The sequence below is a fragment of the Ranitomeya variabilis genome, chromosome 1 (assembly GCF_051348905.1).
Source record: "Ranitomeya variabilis isolate aRanVar5 chromosome 1, aRanVar5.hap1, whole genome shotgun sequence".
NCBI lineage: Eukaryota > Metazoa > Chordata > Amphibia > Anura > Dendrobatidae > Ranitomeya > Ranitomeya variabilis.
Genome location: NC_135232.1, coordinates 985,889,512 through 985,910,746, shown reverse-complemented (window position 1 = coordinate 985,910,746; position 21,235 = coordinate 985,889,512). Strand labels below are relative to the sequence as shown.

The 21,235-nt window shown below is 42.8% G+C and overlaps 1 protein-coding gene across 2 annotated transcripts in view; it reads left to right on the top strand.

Annotated features, from left to right (window-relative positions):
- FSTL5 (follistatin like 5) overlaps positions 1-21,235 on the top strand; it is a 1,228,096-nt gene that overhangs the window by 780,245 nt on the left and 426,616 nt on the right. The gene's annotated exons all lie outside the window — the stretch shown is intronic.

Here is a 21,235-nt window from a genome sequence, read left to right as displayed (position 1 = left end):
TGTAAGTACATCAATGTCCATTCTGGACTGACCATATTCAGCGTCCACTGCAAGATTGGGCAAATTATTATTATTATTATTTATTTTTAGAGCACAGTTTATTCCATTGTGCTGTTCATAAGAAGGAGTTACAGATATAATACAGATATAAATTTAAGTCAAGAAACTAATAATGACATACTGGTACAGAAAGTCTTGCGGTTTTACATTCTACAGGGTAATGGGGAAGGAGACATTAGGTTATGGTGTTGCGGCAACTTAGGTGGTGGAGAGGTGGGTTTTTGCAGGCTGTAAGCTTTTTTGAAGACATTAGTTTAAAAGGTCTATCTGAATGTTCCAAATGTGGTAGATAATCATACGTGTTGAGCCACAGAATTCCAGAGTATGGTGGATACCCGGGAGATGTTTTAGAGGCGATTGGATGATAAAAGTATAAGCGTGGAGGAGAGAATGAGGTCTTGGAAGATTATGAGAGGGAAGATAGCAGGAGGTTAGTACAGAGATGTACGGAGGAGACAGATCATGGATGGCTTTGTAAGTCAATGTTAGTAGTTTGGACTGGAGTGCCGTGAATGTTCTATCATTTATGACACTCACAAAACTTGAGTGCTGGGTGTGAAAACTAAAATTAAAACTGAAAGTGTTCCTCAAATTTAGTTTGTTAACCCAAGTGTACCATGACTTTAATGGTTGTTAAAATGCAGAAGACCTATAATGCACATTTTCCCAATCTATTATCAGTCAGCCTCCACTAGATGGTCGACACAAAATTTGTCCTCCGAGGTTGTCAAAATACCTGACTATAATTTTTATAATATAATATCTGACTTTGATCAGTCTACAGCGAAATTAGGCATAAAATGTTCAGAGCATAACATTGCTTTTACAAGTCTTTTCTAAGAGGAAAGGGAATTTAATGTTTCTTTTCTGCATGATGATAACTTTCTTGGTAAAGATAATGATATGGGTTGCAGTTCTTACTTACAATTATGTGGAAAAACCACAGATAATAGTCTTCAGTAGCATAATGCATTGTGCAAATGGAATTGTGTGCACGACAATGGCAATGTATTCTCCTTTATAATTAAAGATTCAGTTATTTTTTGTAGTGAATATGTTACAATAGTTGTCATTCTTAGTGGTGCATGGAGAAATTAGGATTTTGACTAAAATATTGACTATAATTAAGGCACCACTCTAGTGTTTTTCTTTTAATTGTACCACTAGTGTAGTGAGTTAAATGAAATTCCGCTGCCCCGTCTCATACTCACCTGCTGCTGTATTTTTATCCATCCTTGCTTCCATTGGTCTCCGGCGAAAAGTGACCTGCCAGCAGCACCAGTGTTTCATTGAGGGGTGCAGAGGTCAATTTTCAATACAAGTCTATGAGTGTCTCGTTCTGGCTCTCATAGACTTGCATTGAGCACTTGTGAGTTAGCTTCTGACTCCCAGTCAGTCAGAAGCTGCCCTCACAAGATGGTGCCGCAGTGCCAGAAGATGGAGAAGACACTGCAGGGGGAGTACATGACCGGGGGCAGGGGACTTACATTTACAGCGCCACTCCAGTGCTGAAAAAAATGCTGGAGTGGTGCTAAACCTCTTCTCTTAAAACTCAAGAATTATAATCCACTGTTTGTGAATAAATGGCTAACCAAGTATTACTAGAATAGGCTGGGAGCCGCAGTTAATGAGTGGCTCTCTAGGGGTCCAAGCAAGAGATTGACTTCTTTTATGTCTATCCAGTTGTGCTCAAAAGTTTACATACCCCGGCAGAATTTTTGCTTTCTTGTCCTTTTTTCAGAGAATATGAATAACACCAAAACTTTTTCTCCACTCATGGTTAGTGGTTGGGTGAAACCACTTATTGTCAAACTACTGTGTTTTCTCTTTTTGAATCATAATGACAACCAAAAACATCCAAATGACCCTGACTAAAAGTTTACATACTCTTGTGATTTTGGCCTGATAACATTCACACAAATTGGTTTGAATTGCTACTAAAGGCAACATCCTCACCTGTGACCTGTGACGCATACCAGGAAAATTCTTGCAAAGAAATACACACAAATAACATCAGCTGAAATACTGGACTCTCTGAAAACTAGCGGTGTGGCTGTTTCAAGATGCACAATAAGGAGGCACTTGATGAAAAATGGGCTGTATGTCGATTCGCCAGAAGAAAGCCAAAAGACCCTGATCAAAAGTTCACATACCCCATTTACAGTTCCTGTAAATTCCTGGGCTGTCTAACCTGAACTGAGCGCTTGAGATCTCCCCAGATTGGCTCAATGATATTGAGGTCAGGAGACTGAGATGACCACTCTAGAACCTTTACTTTGTTCTGCTATAGTCAATGACAGATCAACTTGCCCTTGTGTTTTGTATCGTTGTCATGTTAGAACGTCCAAGTACCTGCCATGCACAGCTTCCGGGCTAATGATTGCAAATTTGCCTCCAGTATTTGCTGATAATGTGCTGTATTCATCTTTCCTTCAACTTTGACTAAGTTTCCTGTGCCTTTGTAGCTCACACATCCCCATAACATCAGCGATCCACCTCCGTGCTTTACAGTAGGAATGGTGTTCCTTCCATCATAGACCTTGTTGACCTCTCTCCAAATGTAATGTTTATAGTTGCGGCCAAAATGTTCAATTTTGGTCTCATCACTCCAAATTGCCTTGCTCCAGAAGCTTTGAGGCTTATCTCTGTGCTGTTTTGCGTATTGTAGGTGAGATACTTTGTGACGCAAAAAAATAAAACAAAACACAACCATGCACCTCATTTTTCTTCAAGTACCTCCTTATTGTGCTTCTTGAAATAGCCACACCGCTAGTTTTCAGAGCGTCAAGTATTTCAGCTGATGTTATTTGTGGGTATTTCTTTGCATCCCAAACAATTTTCCTGGCATTTTTCACAGCTCACAGGTGTATAGCTATTCAAAGCCATTTGAATCAAGTTCTGTGCATATTATCAGGCTAAAATCACCAGGGTCATTTGGACAGTAATTTGACAATAAATGGCTTCACCCAACCACTATCCATGAGTGGAGAAAAAGTTTTGGTGTTGTCTTTCTTATTCTCTGAAAAAAGGCCAAGAAAGCAAGAATTCTGCAGGGGTATGTAAAATTTTGAGCACAACTGTATGTCCTATTGGGTCATAGAGACAGAAATCGATTTAAAGATAAAATCTTTTTATTAAAAGGTTCTACTCAGCATTAATATTCAGTATAATAGTTTAGTGTTGCATTATTGAATACTCCAGGTTACCTGTCATTTTACTTTGAAAATGTTATATTTGAATAGTCTAGTATTGTATTATTGTGTTGAAATTAAAAGCAAGTTTGAGAAATGCATTACTGGCACTTAAGAGTTCTGTTTTTTTTTTCAAACAACACCCAATACGGTAGATGCACATTAAAATAAGTTATCATCAGAGAGTCTTCTGAGGCAAACTGTCTTAAATGAAACATTATGCAGCTGATTATATATTATTTTGGAGATTTCTTGTATATACAGTAAACCACTTTGCATGTATTTTTGCTTTGTTTGATAGTTGAATGAAAGGAAATGCTGTAAAGATGCCAAAATACAATTTACCTCTTTCAAAATCTTTACCAGAGATTTGTCCCTTGATGCGGCACAAAAGGCTACAGCTGTACATCAATTAACATAAATTATATTTGCCAATAGATACATAGAAGAACTCGTTCTTTATAGGCATAACTCACATTTAAATTTGTAGAAGCACCACCTGTTTTCTTAATCCCTTTTAATTATAATAATTTGTCTTTCATCTCCTTACCGTAATTTTTTGAAAATCAATAGCATACTGAAGATGCATTGATTAACAAAATAAAACAGGCAGGAGATTTATTTAATATAAGCAGAGATATTCTGTAACACAGTATATCCAGGAAATTATGTAAAGTCCCATCTGCTTGTTGGAAGGAATCAGTATAATGATCAAGTTCTTAAAGGGGTTGTCTGTGAGTGTGAATTTAAGTTGAATATAATTGTTTAATTAATAAAAAACACATTTTCTAATGTATTTCATCTAAAACTTCCCTAGCGTTCCTTCACTATTTTAGCTTCCTGTTTTCTTGTCTTACTTTGGATGATGTTCAGTTTGAGTTTTTCCAGCATGTACTGGAGATTCTCAAATAGGACATCTTCAGGGGCCCGTCTTGTGGTCACTACTGCAGATGCCATCACTAACCTGAACAGGACGTCATCAAGGATGTTCTTTCAGGAGCCGAGCTAAAGTCAGCTGCATTGAGCATGCACCGGTTGTCAACACTGTTGTGAGCTCCATATGCACTTCATGCTAGTCACTCAATCTCTTTCAATGTACACTAATAGTGCGCTCCCCTGCCAGCGTTCAGAAGAAGTGATGAGTCGGTAAGAGAGCAACCCTCGATAATAGTGGCTTTGGCCTGTTGCAGTTGCTTGCTTTTTTTATGTAGACCTACCTAGCGTTTCTTGTCATATCTTTATGGATAATTGTTCCGGGGTATGTTATCTTTTACTTTTTTAAAACTTTAATAAAGGACACAATTTAATTTCTTGCATGTTTTCCTTGTTCAATTTACCAACCATCCACGCTGCGTGCTGTTGCCGCATGTTCCTTTCCTGGTACCTATGCTTACCTATTTAGCATAGTAGCAATTTTGACTTACAGTGGATTTTTGTTATTGGTTAGTGTTAATATAAAGCCTGGTAAACTGTTTATAACTGTTTTACTAGTTCGATTTGACAACCTTACTTGCCACAATAATATACTGCAGGCTGTTGCCATATCACTCATTTACCTACATAAACTTCAAAAGGTTTTGTCATTTTTGTCAAGGGGAGGGAAAATATAAAAAAGAAGAAATGCTTTCAGAGGATGACTTGGCAATATACTTCTCCTCATCAGTATGATTACGACAATATCAAACTCATCCAGGTTTTTATTATCTTAGTAGTGAAAAAAATATATCAGATATTTGTAAAAAAAATAAATAAATAACTATATTTATTTGTGTCGCCACCTGTAATGTTTTCATTTTTCGCATGATAGAACTGTGTAAGGGAACTGTGTAAGGGCTTATTTTTTGTGCAGTGAGATAACATCATTGACACCATTATATGATAGATATTGTTTGATTGATTGTTACACACTTTTTTGCAGTATTGCAGTAACTAAAAAAAATTCTGTTTAGTCACTTTTTTTCTGTTTAACATTTTTATATTTTGATAGATCAAATGTTTATGTTGGCGGTGATATCACATATGTATATGTTTTATTTTATTTATCATCTTTAATTTTAATGGGGAAAAAGTCAGGTGATTTCAACTTTTTTTTGTTATTTTTTAAACCTTTATATATATATATATATAAGTACGGTACATTAAGGGGACTTGTGTTAGGTGTCGAGTTCCTGCCGCTGCACAGGGGTAATCTCGAACCATGTCCTCTGTGGTCTCCAATTCTCCTCCAGCGAGGTGGAGCCTGCTCAGCAGAGATGTCGGTCGCAGCGTGTGGCCCAAGCTAATGCTGTACATCTGGTTACAGCTACCATCCCAGTTTCAGCCTTCGTAACAAGCATTACTCAGCAGTGAGCAGATGTTCCAGGGACTAAGTCCTGCTTTTCTTCTACTGAGCATGCCCGTGGGATGACCTCTCATTGGAGGTCGGAGGTCACATGCTCAGGTCTTGTTGCGGCTCCGATTGGACCACTGGGAAGGTCCTGGAAGGATACATCTATAAAAGGCTCGCATGGCCACTCGGCCATGAGCTAGTATAAACCTAAATGGTGTGTGTGAGCTTATGTGATTGTATCTGGTGAATGCTCCTTAATGTTTCTCTTCCCTCCTGTTGTTGCTTGAGCATCATGGTGAGTGGAGCTAAGATACAGCATCAGTCAGTGGCTAAGCATCGTCTACACACTAGGTCAGCATCAGTAGTGGCGTACGCAAGCACGCCGCTGTGCGCACTCCATGCGGTATTGCTTTCCTTTAGCGGTTCGCCGTTGCATCCACATTAATTTGAGCACAATTCCTTTGTCAGAGTAGGGTGGGCATTTCCGCTTGAACCCAGCATCTGTCTCCGGGCATCCTCAGGCACGAGCTCAAAAGCCACTGAGTGACAGAGCGAGTTCAACCACCAGTGCAGCGGGGGTGAGAGTTAGGGATCCCACTAGCACCTACTCTGCTGCGTCCTGTTTCAGCTAACAGGGTACAGCGCTCTATTGTGCTCTGTGACTCTGTGAAGCAACAGGGTTTGCATCTTTTCACACCGGGTGACGTTAATCCGTGTGTACTTTGGTGTAATACTGCCATAGAGTGCCGCTATTACTCAGCAGCAGGTACCATCTCACTTAAATCTCAAATCAATGTGATGTTTGAGATTTGAAATGAAGTGATTTCTATTTCCTTTCTTGAAAATTTTAAAAATATAATCTAAATTGGAAAGTAATCAAATAAGTAATGAGAAATGCTAGAGTAAGAAGCAAGCGTTTGTGTTTTAGTAGTCAAGAGCTAAGGATATGTGACTTAAAGAGGATTAAAAATAAAGTCAGTGGTTTTGAAAGAACGTTAGTTAATATAATATAATCTACTTCAAGAATGTTTCAATGATCAAATAATGTTGACAAAATAAATAGTTACATATAGAAGTTGTAATCTCCCTGCAGGGGTTTAATTCCACTTATTGTGGCAGTACATTGGACAGTTACAGTTACTGCTCACTGCACAGTGAGCATGATTGACAGCTAGCTCTTTTTGATACATTGCCAATTTTGCAAGTTTTCCCACCTACATAGAATGGAGAGGTCTGTAGTTTTTTTTATTGTAGGTACACTTCCACTGTGAGAGACCAAGTCTTAAAAAAAATCCAGAAAATTACATTCATGATTTTTCGATAATTAATTTCATTTTATTGCATGAAATACATATTTAATATAATAGAAAAAAACAACTTAATATTTGGTAAAGAAACCTTTGTTTGCAATTACAGAGGTCTGACATTTCCCGTAGTCCTTGACCAAGATTTCACACCCTGCAGCAGGGATTTTGGCCCACTCCTCCATACGGATGTTCTCCAGATTTTTCAGGTTTCGATGCTGTCACTGGGTGACATTGAGTTTCAGGTCCCTGCAAAGATTTTCAGTTGGGTTCAGGTCTGGAGACTGGCTAGGCCACTCCAAGACCTTGAAATGTTTCTTATGGAGCCATTCCTTAGCTGCCCTGGCTATGTGTTTTGGGTAATTGTCATGCTGGAAGACCCAGCCACTACCCATCTTCAATGCTCTTACTGAGAGAAGGAGGTTGTTAGCCAAATTCTTGTGATATATGACCCAATCTATCCTCACTTCAATACAGTGCAGTCATCCTGTCCCCTTTGCATAAAAGAACCTCTAAAGTATGATGTTTCTCCCACCATGCTTCCTGATTGGAAGGTGATATTAAAGAAGCGTTCCTATGTTAACATGCAACTTGGCCTGTTAGGATGTTTTGGAGTTAAATAGCTTTTTAATTCAGTGAATGTGACCTCCTAATGCTGCAAATTCCACACATGAGCATTTTCAGTTCTTTAAAACATATCAAATGTTTAGAAATTCTACTGTGCCTAATAATTTGGAGCAGTGCATTTTGAGTTTTTATTCATTTTGGAGATTGTACTGTTATCTGTTGTGAATTCTGCTTTTGGGCTCCCTCCGGTGGTTGTAGGTGGTAATGCAGTTGTCCCTGAGTTGCAGTCCTGGTCAGGTGTATCTGCTGATTGCAGTTCTGACTGGGGCATTTAGGCGTGCAGGATTCATTAGTCCTTGCCAGTTGTGCATGGTTGTTGGGAGGTTTTGGTCCTGGTTTGGTTCCTTCTGCCTTCTGCCAAATCAGCAAAGATAAGTGTCTGGTTTTGTTTCTGTGGCACACATGCTGTGTGCTTAATAATTCTGTGCTATTCAGTGTTTTTTTTTGTCCAGCTTAGATTGTGTCAGTATTTTCTCAGTCTTGTTGGATTCTCTGGAGTGGCAGATATACATTCCATGTCTTTAGTTAGATTGTGGAACTTTTTGTATTATCTGCTGTGGATATTTTTGGAAGGGTTTTAATACTGACCGCTTAGTATTCTGTCCTATCTTTCCCTATTTAGCTAGAGTGGCCTCTTTTGCTGAATCCTGTTTTCTGCCTGCGTGTGTCTTTCCTCTCCTACTCACAGTCATTATTCGTGGGGGGCTGCCTATCCTTTGGGGGTCTGCTCTGAGGCAAGATAGCATTCCTATTTCCATCTATAGGGGTATTTAGTCCTCCGGCTGTGTCGAGGTGTCTAGGGTTTGTTAGGCACACCCCACGGCTACTTCTAGTTGCGGTGTTAGTTTAGGTTTTGCAGTCAGTACAGTTTCCACCTACTCCAGAGAAAGTTCATGCGCCTCCAAAGTCACCGGATCATAACAGTTATCATTCGGAGATTTCTTGAATATAATTTGATGTATACTCTAACGGGTGATGACTTTTATTCAACTGAATGTCATTTGCACTGATCATTTAGGAAAATTCGAGAAAAATATCATTTGCACAATAATTTGGAACATGGTGTGATAGGTGTCAAGTTACCGCTGCTGCACAGGGGAAATCTTGAACCATGTCCGCTGCTGTCTCCCATTCTCCTCCAGCCGCAGTGGAACCTGCTCAGCAGAGTTGTCAATCCCAGCTTCTGGCTCAAGCTGATACTGTGCGCTTGCTTACTGCTGCCTTTCCAGGCTCTGCCCTTGTAGCCAGCACTGATCAGTGGCGAGCAGACGTTCCAGGGACTAAGTCCTGCTTCTCCCCTACTGAGCATGCCCACGGGTCAACCTCTCATTGGAGGTCAGGTGTCACAAGCTCAGGTCCTGTAGTGGCTCCTATTGGACCACTAGGAAGGTCCTGGAGAGCTACAGCTATAAAAAGTTTGCATGGCTTCTCAGCCATGCGCTAGTATAAACCTGTTAATGTGTGTGTGGATGTATGCCTGTTCTGGTGAATGTTCTGAATCATAACCATTTCTAGTGTTGTTGAATGTTCACGAATGATGGAGCTACCAATTGCCTGACAGTGCTATCCTGCATAAAAGCACGACTTTACTGCATCAAACCAGCAGTGACTACCAGTGTGGCGCCATGAGCAATTAGTGCACTTTCCAGGCCCTAGTCAGGGTGGTTAGTGGCGTCTGCCAGAGCGGCACTGTGTGCACTTTCGCGCGGTAAATCTTAGAATTAGTTTCTCAGTCCTTGGGGCAGAGTTCTGTGACCTTATCCTAGTGTTCACTCTGCGGTTCTGCGGCCCTGTGAAGCAACAGGGTTCGCCTCCTTTTCATAGCGGTTGAAGCTAACCCGTGTGTGATTACATTATACCGCCATATATTGCCTGCCATTACCGAGCAGCATCTCTGCACGGAGGACCGAGGGCTGCGAATGCACCTAGTACCTTCCTTATTATTATTTGATGCTTTCCACTAGCCCTAACAATGGGGTACACTGCACAGTACACTTTTCCTGTCCTGTATAGTGGGTGTCATTTTCAGCATCTATATTATTTTGTACATATACACTGCACAGTACCACTTTTCCTGTGAACTAAAAGGAGCATTGGAGTTGGGGAGGGTCAGTGTTGGTTTCTTTATTATCTTCTGCGTCTGCAATCCTATGAGCAAATAAAAATATTTCTGGACTAGCTGTTACAAGGAATTATCTTAGGGCATTATCAAGTAATCTCCAGTCTCTGGCTATGGTTGAAATCTTTTAATCGCCTGCAACAGTGCTGGGAGAAAATGGGGAAGGGTGTTGCCATACTAGTCTCACCTCCAACTATGATCCACTACAGGATATTTAACCCACAACACAAACAATTTCTGTTCTTGCATTTTTATTTTCTCTTCACCTTCTTCTTAGAGCCATAACATTTTTATCTTTTTGTCCACATAGACATATAGGGCTTCTTTTTTGAGAGACAAGTGGACTTTTGAATGACACCATTTATTTCACTACATAGAGCACATTAAAATGGGAATACAAAATCCAAGTGCAGTGAAATTGTGAAAAAAAAACATTTGACATTGTTTCTTATTGTTTTTATGGTGTACATTTTGTGGTAAATATGACTTCACAATGTGATTCTCCTTATCAGTATGATTACAGGTAAACCAAACATGTTCAGTTTTTTAATTATTTTAGTGGTAAAAAATAAAACAAGTATAACAGCTGTCTGTTTAACCTGTGCTTGCTATCAAAAGCATTTACATATTGCGCTGGCTAATCACATTCATGCCAAAACTTGGCATGACTGTGATGGAGTCAGAAGTGACCTTACCAGAAAAACATGTACGAGCTGCCGAGCCCAAACAGTAACATGGATTTCTTTGAGAAGTCCTTGTTTGGGGTACGTGCATGGACACTAGGTGTTGAGTATGGGCCCCCAACTTTACTGTTCATGCTCACTCACCACTGATCATAATTTTAAAGGTCAGGTTGTAACAGACCCAATAAGGCAATGCTGTTGATTTGGTCATTTCTAAGAATAAAGAACTTGTACGAAATGTCACTGTTTGCTTAAACTTGGTACCAGTGACCACAGTTTCATTTTGTTCTGTAAAAAAAAAACTAATTCAGGAAAAGAACACTACATTTTAAAAATGAAAATTTCTCCAAGTTGAAGGCTGTACATCAGAAAATTGATTGGGAACAGCTAGTGTTAGATACTGATACAAATGGTAAATGGGAGAAATTTTAATCTACATTAGTTAATTATACTGCAAAGTTTACTACTGTAAATAGCAATTACAGACAATAAACATTATTTTGACTTGTACAAAAAGCTATTCCTTATCCAAAAAAAAGCAATTTAAAAATAGAGATGTTGGCAGTGGGGTAATGTCTACTAAAGTCTTAACATCTTTGCAGAGCTCAAGAGAATCTGTGAAAGTAATATATTCAACTAAAATTCAAAATTAAAAGTGGGTAGTCAAAGAAATCAAGAAAACCAAAAATGACACCTAAAATTGAGAGGAATAGAACTAAGCAATAGCTCATGTGAAAAATACTTGGGTATACTAATAGATCACAGACTTAACATGAGTTAACAGTGTGATGCAGCAGCAAAAAAGGCAAACACTCATCTGGGATGTATCAAGAGAAGCATAGAGTCTGGTTCATTTGAAGTAATTATCTTTTTCCACTCAACCTTGATCAGACGTGATCTGGAATACTGTATATGGTTCTGGGCACCACATTTTAAAAAAGACATTGAAAAACTGGAGCAAGTTGAGAGAAGAGCTACCAGGATAGTGAGCGGACTGCAAACTATGTACAAGGAATGGTTAAAGGATCTTTGAATATTTAGTTTGCAAAAAAGAAGGCTAAGATGATACTTAATAGCTGTCTGCAATATCTGATGGTCTGTCACAGTGTAGAGTGATCATCATTATTTTCATTAGCACATGAAAACATGAGAAGCAATGGATGAATCTAATAGGGAGAAGATACAGAATAGATATTAGAAAAAACTTTTTAACAGTGAGAATGATCAATGAGAGGAACAGGCTACCACGAGAGGTGGAGAGTTCTCCTTCGATGGGAGCCTTCAAAACAGAGGCTGAACAGCCATTCGGTTTAGTGAATCCTGCATTAAGCAGGGGGTTGGACACAATGACCCCGGATGTCCTTTTCAACTCTAACATTGTATGATTCTATGAAATCCTCAAAAATTACTTAAAAAAATAAATACAAAAAAATCAATGTCGGCATAGGTAGGTCCCATAAATAAAGCAAATGTAGAGTTGGTTACTGATGAAAAAGCAAAAAGCAGAAAAAGGGCATATTTAGATTTGCCACACCTGCAAAAGCCCAATCTATCAAAATATAAAATAATGAACACATTCAGTAAATGCTCTAAGGAGAAAAAAATTGAATGCAAGAATTCCTTTATTGTTTGTTGCAACTCCCTAAAAAATGCACTAAAAAAACTCAAAATAAAGAAAATTGGATGTGCTTAGTTTTCCATGCAAAAATATGGTTCAATAGAAACATAAAATAATTACATATCTCACTCTCACACTTCTCCAGTAGGGTTGAGCGACTTTCATTTTTTTAAGATCGAGTCGGGTTTTGTGAAACCCGACTTAGTCCAGAGTCGAGTCGAGTGAAGTCGGCCGATTATCGCTAAAAGTCGGGGATCGACCGAAACACGAAACCCAATGCAAGTCAATGGGGAAGCATAGCCGGCAGTGAGTGGAGGCCAGGAAAACACCTACAGTGCCCATTTTAATGCCAAAAACATCCATTCTTGTTTTATGAAGCTTGTCAATCTAAACTAACTTTATAATAATAGTTGGGCACTGGAAATTGGGGGTGATTTGGCAAAAGTTGTGGGGGGTAGGGCTGGTTCTAGGTTTTAGTGGGCACAGGAAACATGGACTATGTCACGGCGGTGGAGCAGTGAGAGGTAAGTATGTCAAGTTTGCAAGTGCTGTGATCCTAAGCAAGCAGGGGGGCCCACTTGTTGGCATTGGCACTGGCACAGGGTCCCTCAAAGTACAGCGGTGTGTTTGCACGGCGGGGGCGCCTCCCACCAGCAGCGACACTTTTGCGTACTCTGAGGGGCCATGTGCCAGTGATGTCGCCAACGAGTATGCCCCCCCTACCTGATGAAGGAACCTGCACTTTCATCTGCACCTTCCTCTTTGTCCCTGTGTAAGGTGGTATAACATGCGGGAAGGGGAACCTGACTTTCAGCAGGGTCAGATTCTGGCTGTGTAGAGTGCAAGGGGAATGTAGTGGTCTAGGTCAATGTACCAGCAGACTCATGTAGCAGTGGCTGGGCAGTGGGCTGGATGAGGAGGAAACAGATATAGGGCCAAAGAATAAAGTAGGCTAAATGCAGTTCAAAATTGGTAACAGGACTAAACAGGCGGCATTGCTTTGTTGAGTGGAGTAGCAAACCCAGGAGCAGCAGACACTGTTTTAAGGGCCCAAACACACTAATAGGCCAAATGCAGTTTAATATCTGATACTATAGGCCGAAAGCCATAAGGTTGAAGCTCAGCTTTTTTTAGTTGAGGACAAACACCAGGGAGGAGCAAACAGAGCTATTAGGCCCCATCCAGCAATTTAAAAAAAAAAAAAAAGAGCCAGAAGGTGGAAACTCAGCTTTGTTCAGTGGAGGACAACACCAGGCAGGGGCAGACACCGTTAGTAGGCCCTAACCACCAATTTTTAAAAACACAGCACTTAATGAGAGCAAGAAGGTTGAAGCTCAGCTGTATTCAGTTGAGGGCAACACCAGGGAGGGGCAGACACCGTTAGTAGGCCCTAACCACCAATTTTTAAAAACACAGCACTTAATGAGAGCCAGAAGGTTGAAGCTCAGCTTTATTCAGTTGAGGGCAACACCAGGGAGGGGCAGACACCGTTAGTAACCACCATTTTGTTTTTTAAAAAACACTTAATGAGAGCCAGAAGGTTGAAGCTCAGCTTTATTCAGTTGAGGGCAACACCAGGGAGGGGCAGACACCGTTAGTAGGCCCTAACCACCATTTTGTTTTTTAAAAAACACTTAATGAGAGCCAGAAGGTTGAAGCTCAGCTGTATTCAGTTGAGGACAACACCAGGGAGGGGCAGACACCGTTAGTAGGCCGTAACCAAAGTTGAAGGCCAAATGCAGTTTAATATCTGATACTATAGGCCGAAAGCCACAAGGTTGAAGCACAGCTTTATTCAGTTGAGGGCAACACCAGGGAGAGGCAGACACCGTTAGTAGGCCCTAACCACCAATTTTTAAAAACACAGCACCTAATGAGAGCCAGAAGGTTGAAGCTCAGCTGTATTCAGTTGAGGACAACACCAGGGAGGGGCAGACACCGTTAGTAGTCCGTAACCAAAGTTGAAGGCCAAATGCAGTTTAATATCTGATACTATAGGCCGAAAGCCACAAGGTTGAAGCACAGCTTTATTCAGTTGAGGGCAACACCAGGGAGGGGCAGACACCGTTAGTAGGCCGTAACCAAAGTTGAAGGCCAAATGCAATTTAATATCTGATACTATAGGCCGAAAGCCACAAGGTTGAAGCACAGCTTTATTCAGTTGAGGGCAACACCAGGGAGGGGCAGACACCGTTAGTAGGCCCTAACCACCAATTTTGAAAAACACAGCACTTAATGAGAGCCAGAAGGTTGAAGCTCAGCTGTATTCAGTTGAGGGCAACACCAGGGAGGGGCAGACACCGTTAGTAGGCCCTAACCACCAATTTTTAAAAACACAGCACTTAATGAGAGCCAGAAGGTTGAAGCTCAGCTTTATTCAGTTGAGGGCAAGACCAGGGAGGGGCAGACACCGTTAGTAGGCCCTAACCACCATTTTGTTTTTTTAAAAAACACTTAATGAGAGCCAGAAGGTTGAAGCTCAGCTTTATTCAGTTGAGGGCAACACCAGGGAGGGGCAGACACCGTTAGTAGTCCGTAACCAAAGTTGAAGGCCAAATGCAGTTTAATATCTGATACTATAGGCCGAAAGCCAGAAGGTTGAAGCACAGCTTTATTCAGTTGAGGGCAACACCAGGGAGGGGCAGACACCGTTATTAGGCCCTAACCACCAATTTTTAAAAATACAGCACTAAATGAGAGCCAGAAGGTTGAAGCTCAGCTTTATTCAGTTGAGGGCAACACCAGGGAGGGGCAGACACCGTTAGTAGGCCATAACCAAAGTTGAAGGCCAAATGCAGTTTAATATCTGATACTATAGGCCGAAAGCCAGAAGGTTGAAGCACAGCTTTATTCAGTTGAGGGCAACACCAGGGAGAGGCAGACACCGTTAGTAGGCCCTAACCACCAATTTTAAAAACTTAGCACTTAATGAGAGCCAGAAGGTTGAAGCTCAGCTTTATTCAGTTGAGGGCAACACCAGGGAGGGGCAGACACCGTTAGTAGGCCGTAACCAAAGTTGAAGGCCAAATGCAGTTTAATATCTGATACTATAGGCCGAAAGCCACAAGGTTGAAGCACAGCTTTATTCAGTTGAGGGCAACACCAGGGAGGGGCAGACACCGTTAGTAGGCCGTAACCAAAGTTGAAGGCCAAATGCAGTTTAATATCTGATACTATAGGCCGAAAGCCAGAAGGTTGAAGCACAGCTTTATTCAGTTGAGGGCAACACCAGGGAGGGGCAGACACCGTTAGTAGGCCCTAACCACCAATTTTTAAAAACACAGCACTTAATGAGAGCCAGAAGGTTGAAGCTCAGCTGTATTCAGTTGAGGGCAACACCAGGGAGGGGCAGACACCGTTAGTAGGCCGTAACCAAAGTTGAAGGCCAAATGCAGTTTAATATCTGATACGATAGGCCGAAAGCCAGAAGGTTGAAGCACAGCTTTATTCAGTTGCAGCTTCTTTGCAATAATATAAAGAAGACGCGACAGGACAACACTCGGTGGATGCCATATCTGTGTTTTCAATGGAAAAAAACCTTTCAGTTAACTACTTGCAGGAGAAAGTTTTTGTAGCTGGTGGCCAATTTTGGTACTGTACCAGTTTTTGGTTGTATGTGTTTTTGTTTTTAATGTTAAAATGTATGCATTTGATATCTCTCCAGTATTTTCTTTATTATAAGCAAAATACTTATTTTTATTTTTTCTGATGTTTTATACCGGAGTGTTCCTCGGGACACGCTTATAAACTTGATAATTGGTTCCAGGGGTACACGGGCAGCAGTGATCTGGTCAGTGGAGGCCTAGTGGAAGGAGGGACCGCAGACAGGCTTCGGAGGCCTAACACAATAAAATGGGCTGGCTGTAGGCACTTTAAAATAGGTTCCAGGGGTACACGGGCAGCAGTGGTCTGGTCAGTGGAGGCCTACTGGAAGGAAGGACCGCAGACAGGCTTCGAAGGCCTAACATGATAAAATGGGCTGGCTGTAGGCACTTTATAATTGGTTCCAGGGGTACACGGGCAGCAGTGGTCTGGTCAGTGGAGGCCTAGTGGAAGGAGGGACCGCAGACAGGCTTCGAAGGCCTAACATAATAAAATGGGCTGGCTGTAGGCACTGTAAAATAGGTTCCAGGGGTACACGGGCAGCAGTGGTCTGGTCAGTGGAGGTCTAGTGGAAGGAGGGACCGCAGACAGGCTTCGAAGGCCTAACATAATAAAATGGGCTGGCTGTAGGCACTTTATAATTGGTTCCAGGGGTACACGGGCAGCAGTGGTCTGGTCAGTGGAGGCCTAGTGGAAGGAGGGACCGCAGACAGGCTTCGAAGGCCTAACATAATAAAATGGGCTGGCTGTAGGCACTGTAAAATAGGTTCCAGGGGTACACGGGCAGCAGTGGTGTGGTCAACGGAGGCCGATTGTAATGAGTGTCTGCCAGTTAGTAGTCAAAAAACAACAAATAAATGTGAATGTCTCGCATTAAAACAAAGACACTAAAGGGTGCAATCATTAGGTTCAGTGGTGGGATCCTCTGCGTTGTTTCAGACCTACTAATTTAGCGCAAAGTATTTACTGTGGTAAATAGAGGACACTGCCCATGACTATGTTATGTACCATCATACATGTCAACACAATGGTATTGTCAGTGGCAGGTATGGAAGGATGTCAGCGCATAGACTAAACATTGGTGGAAGTGTGAGAGATAACTGTGGAAGTGGTAGAGCAATGTTTGACCTGGGGGTGGGTGAACTCTCTTGTGGCCGGCGGTACAGGCCCAGGGCCCCTCATGTTACAACAGTGTGTCTGACGTTGGGTGCGCACCACCACCGCCAGAGACACTTTATTGTACTATGAGGGACCCAGTACCAATGCCGTCGACCAAAAGCGAGCACACCCACCTCTTCAGGCAAACAGCTGTCTCACGGGTGCTTGCGCCAAGTCGCGATACCACGGCCCCGTGTGGTGAGTTTGGCCATTTAGGGAGGTGTAAACATGTCATATGCCGGACAATCAGCTGCAGAAAATTAGACATTAGAAAAGTAATTCACAGTAGTCCACAGGCAAGAGCTTTTCATAGGAAAGCTAGGTGTCGGCCGGGCAAGGTGGGGCAAAAGATTTTGAAATCCAGTTGTGGTTCATTTTAATGAATGTTAGATCGTCAACATTTTGGGTAGCCAGACGAGTCCTTTTTTCGGTTAATATTGAACCTGCAGCACTGAATACTCTTTCTGATAGGACACTTGCTGCCGGGCAAGCAAGCTCCTGCAATGCATATTCTGCCAATTCTGGCCAGGTGTCTAATTTTGAGGCCCAGTAATCAAATGGGAATGACGGTTGAGGGAGAACATCGATAAGGGATGAAAAATAGTTAGTAACCATACTGGACAAATGTTGTCTCCTGTCACTTTCAATTGATGCAGCAGTACCTGTCCTGTCTGCGGTCATAGCAAAATCACTCCACAACCTGGTCAGAAAACCCCTTTGTCCAACGCCACTTCTGATGTGTGCACCCCTAACACTACTAATCTGCTGCCCCCTGGAGCTCGTGTGATAACGATCACGTGCGCTGTGTGCTGGGAATGCCTGAAGCAAACGGTCAACAAGAGTTGATTGTTTGGTTGCTAATATTAGTTCCAAGTTCTCATGTGGCATAATATTTTGCAATTTGCCTTTATAGCGTGGATCAAGGAGGCAGGCCAACCAGTAATCGTCATCGTTCATCATTTTCGTTATGCGTGTGTCCCTTTTTAGGATACGTAAGGCATAATCCGCCATGTGGGCCAAAGTTCCAGTTGTCAAATCTCCGGTTGTGATTGGTTGAGGGGCAGTTTCAGGCAAATCTACGTCACTTGTGTCCCTCAAAAAACCAGAACCCGGACTTGCCACGCAACCAATTTCCAGTGCCCCCGGGAAAGCTTCCGCATTAAAAATATACTCATCCCCATCATCCTCCTCGTCCTCCACCTCCTCTTCGCCCGCTACCTCGTCCTGTACACTGCCCTGACCAGACAATGGCTGACTGTCATCAAGGCTTTCCTCTTCCTCTGGTGCAGACGCCTGCTCCTTTATGTGCGTCAAACTTTGCATCAGCAGACGCATTAGGGGGATGCTCATGCTTATTACGGCATTGTCTGCACTAACCAGCCGTGTGCATTCCTCAAAACACTGAAGGACTTGACACATGTCTTGTATCTTGGACCACTGCACACCAGACAACTCCATGTCTGCCATCCTACTGCCTGCCCGTGTATGTGTATCCTCCCACAAAAACATAACAGCCCGCCTCTGTTGGCACAGTCTCTGAAGCATGTGCAGTGTTGAGTTCCACCTTGTTGCAACGTCTATGATTAGGCGATGCTGGGGAAGGTTCAAAGACCGCTGATAGGTCTGCATACGGCTGGAGTGTACAGGCGAACGTCGGATATGTGAGCAAAGTCCACGCACTTTGAGGAGCAGGTCGGAGAACCCAGGATAAGTTTTCAATAAGCACTGCACCACCAGGTTTAAGGTGTGAGCCAGGCAAGGAATGTGTTTCAGTTGGGAAAGGGAGATGGCAGCCATGAAATTCCTTCCGTTATCACTCACTACCTTGCCTGCCTCAAGATCTACTGTGCCCAGCCACGACTGCGTTTCTTGTTGCAAGAACTCGGACAGAACTTCCGAGGTGTGTCTGTTGTCGCCCAAACACTTCATAGCCAATACAGCCTGCTGACGCTTGGCAGTAGCTGGCCCATAATGGGACAACTGGTGTGCAACAGTGTCATCTGCCGATGGAGTGGTTGGCCGACTGTGGTCTGTGGAAGAGCTGTAGCTTCTGCAGGAGGACGAGGAGGAGGAGGAGGAGGAGGAGGTGGTGCGAACGCCTACAGCCAACTGTTTCCTAGACCGTGGGCTAGGCACAACTGTCCCGAAATTGATGTCCCCTGAGGACCCTGCATCCACCACATTCACCCAGTGTGCCGTGATGGACACATAACGTCCCTGGCCATGCCTACTGGTCCATGCATCTGTAGTCAGGTGCACCTTTGTACTCACAGATTGCCTGAGTGCATGGACGATGCGCTGTTTAACATGCTGGTGCAGGGCCGGGATGGCTTTTCTGGAAAAAAAGTGTCGACTGGGTAGCTGGTATCGTGGTTCAGCGTACTCCATCAGGGCTTTGAAAGCTTCGCTTTCAACTAACCGGTAGGGCATCATCTCTAACGATATTAGTCTAGCTATGTGGGCGTTAAAACCCTGTGTACGCGGATGCGAGGATAAGTACTTCCTTTTTCTAACCAGAATCTCATGTAGTGTGAGCTGAACTGGAGAGATGGAGATCGTGGAACTTGCGGGTGTGCCGGTGGACATGGCAGACTGCGAGACGGTTGGAGATGGTATTGTTTCCGCCGGTGACCTAGATGCAATATTTCCTCCTACAAAACTGGTGATTCCCTGACCCTGAGTGCTTTGGGCTGGCAAAGAAACCTGCACAGATACTGCCGGTGGTGCGGAAAATGGTGGCCTTACAGTGACGGAAGGGATGTTGTGTTGCTGACTAGCTTCATTGGCCGAGGGTGCTACAACCTTAAGGGACGTTTGGTAGTTAGTCCAGGCTTGAAAATGCATGGTGGTTAAGTGTCTATGCATGCAACTAGTATTGAGACATTTCAGATTCTGACCTCTGCTTAAGCTAGTTGAACATTTTTGACAGATGACTTTGCGCTGATCAATTGGATGTTGTTTAAAAAAATGCCAGACTGCACTCTTCCTAGCATCGGATCCCTTTTCAGGGATTGCAGACTGAGCTTTAACCGGATGGCCACGCTGTCCTCCAACAGGTTTTGGCTTTGACACGCGTTTTGGCCCAGATACGGGACCGGCAGATGGAACCTGTTGCGATGTTGATGCCTGCTGTGGCCCCTCCTCCACCTCCGCTTCTGAACTACTGCCGCCAGCACCCTGTTCCCCCAATGGCTGTCAATTGGGGTCAGTAACTGGGTCATCTATTAACTCCTCTTCGAGCTCGTGTGCAACTTCGTCTGTGTCACTGTGTCGGTCGGTGGTATAGCGTTCGTGGCGGGGCAACATAGTCTCATCAGGGTCTGATTGTGGATCAGTACCCTGAGAGGGCAATGTGGTGGTCTGAGTCAAAGGAGCAGCATAGTACTCTGGCTGTGGCTGTGCATCAGTGCACTCCATGTCAGAATCAACTTGTAATGGGCATGGCCTGTTAAGTGTTTCACTTTGTAAGCCAGGGACGGTATGTGTAAAGAGCTCCATGGAGTAACCCGTTGTGTCGCCTGCTGCATCCTTCTCTCTTGTTGTAGTTTTTGCTGAAGAGGACAAGGAAGCGACTTGTCCCTGACCGTGGACATCCACAAGTGACGCGCTGCTTTTACATTTACCAGTTTCAGAAGAGGAGGCAAAAGAGCTAGAGGCTGAGTCTGCAATGTAAGCCAAAACTTGCTGTTGCTGCTCCGCCTTTAAAAGCGGTTTTCCTACTCCCAGAAAAGAGAGCGTTCGAGGCCTTGTGTAGCCAGACGACGAAACTGGCTCCACAGCTCCAGACTTATGTGGAATATTTTTATCCCCACGACCACCTGATGCTCCACTACCACTACCATCATTACCAGCTGACAATGAACGCCCACGGCCACGACCTCTTGCACCAGACTTCCTCATTGTTTTAAAAACTTAACCAAAGTAACTTTATTTGTTGCTGTCAAACAACTTACACGGTAAGCTATAACTTCAGTATGATTTCAATATCCCTTAACAGGTTGGTGAGACCACAAGGAAAATCAGGCACAATGTTACACACTCTGTTTTCTGTGGCACAAAATCACAGAGATGCCACACACGCAGGACTGTCACTCAAGCACAAATGTCAATATTAATCTCCCACCTTTTTTTTTTTTTTTCCTCAGGGAGACTTTAGAAACCAAATAAGATAAATTGTTTTTTTCAGGGACAATTTAGAAACCAAATAATAATAATAATAATAAAAAAAAAAAGCTTTCTATGGCCCAGTGCCCACTGAGTGAGAGATGGCACACACAGGAGTCAGGATAAGGAGTGGCACACAAGCCCTGAGGACAGTATTAATCTCCCACTGATGGATGTAGTGATTTTTTTTTCAGGTAGATTTTAGAACCCAAATCAAGCAAAAAAATAAATAGGCTTTCTATGGCCCACTGAGTGAGAGATGGCGCTCACAGGAGTCAGGATCAGGAGTGGCACACAAGCCCTGAGGACAGTATTAATCTCCCACTGATGGATGTAGTGTTTTTTTTTTCAGGTAGATTTTAGAACCCAAATCAAGCAA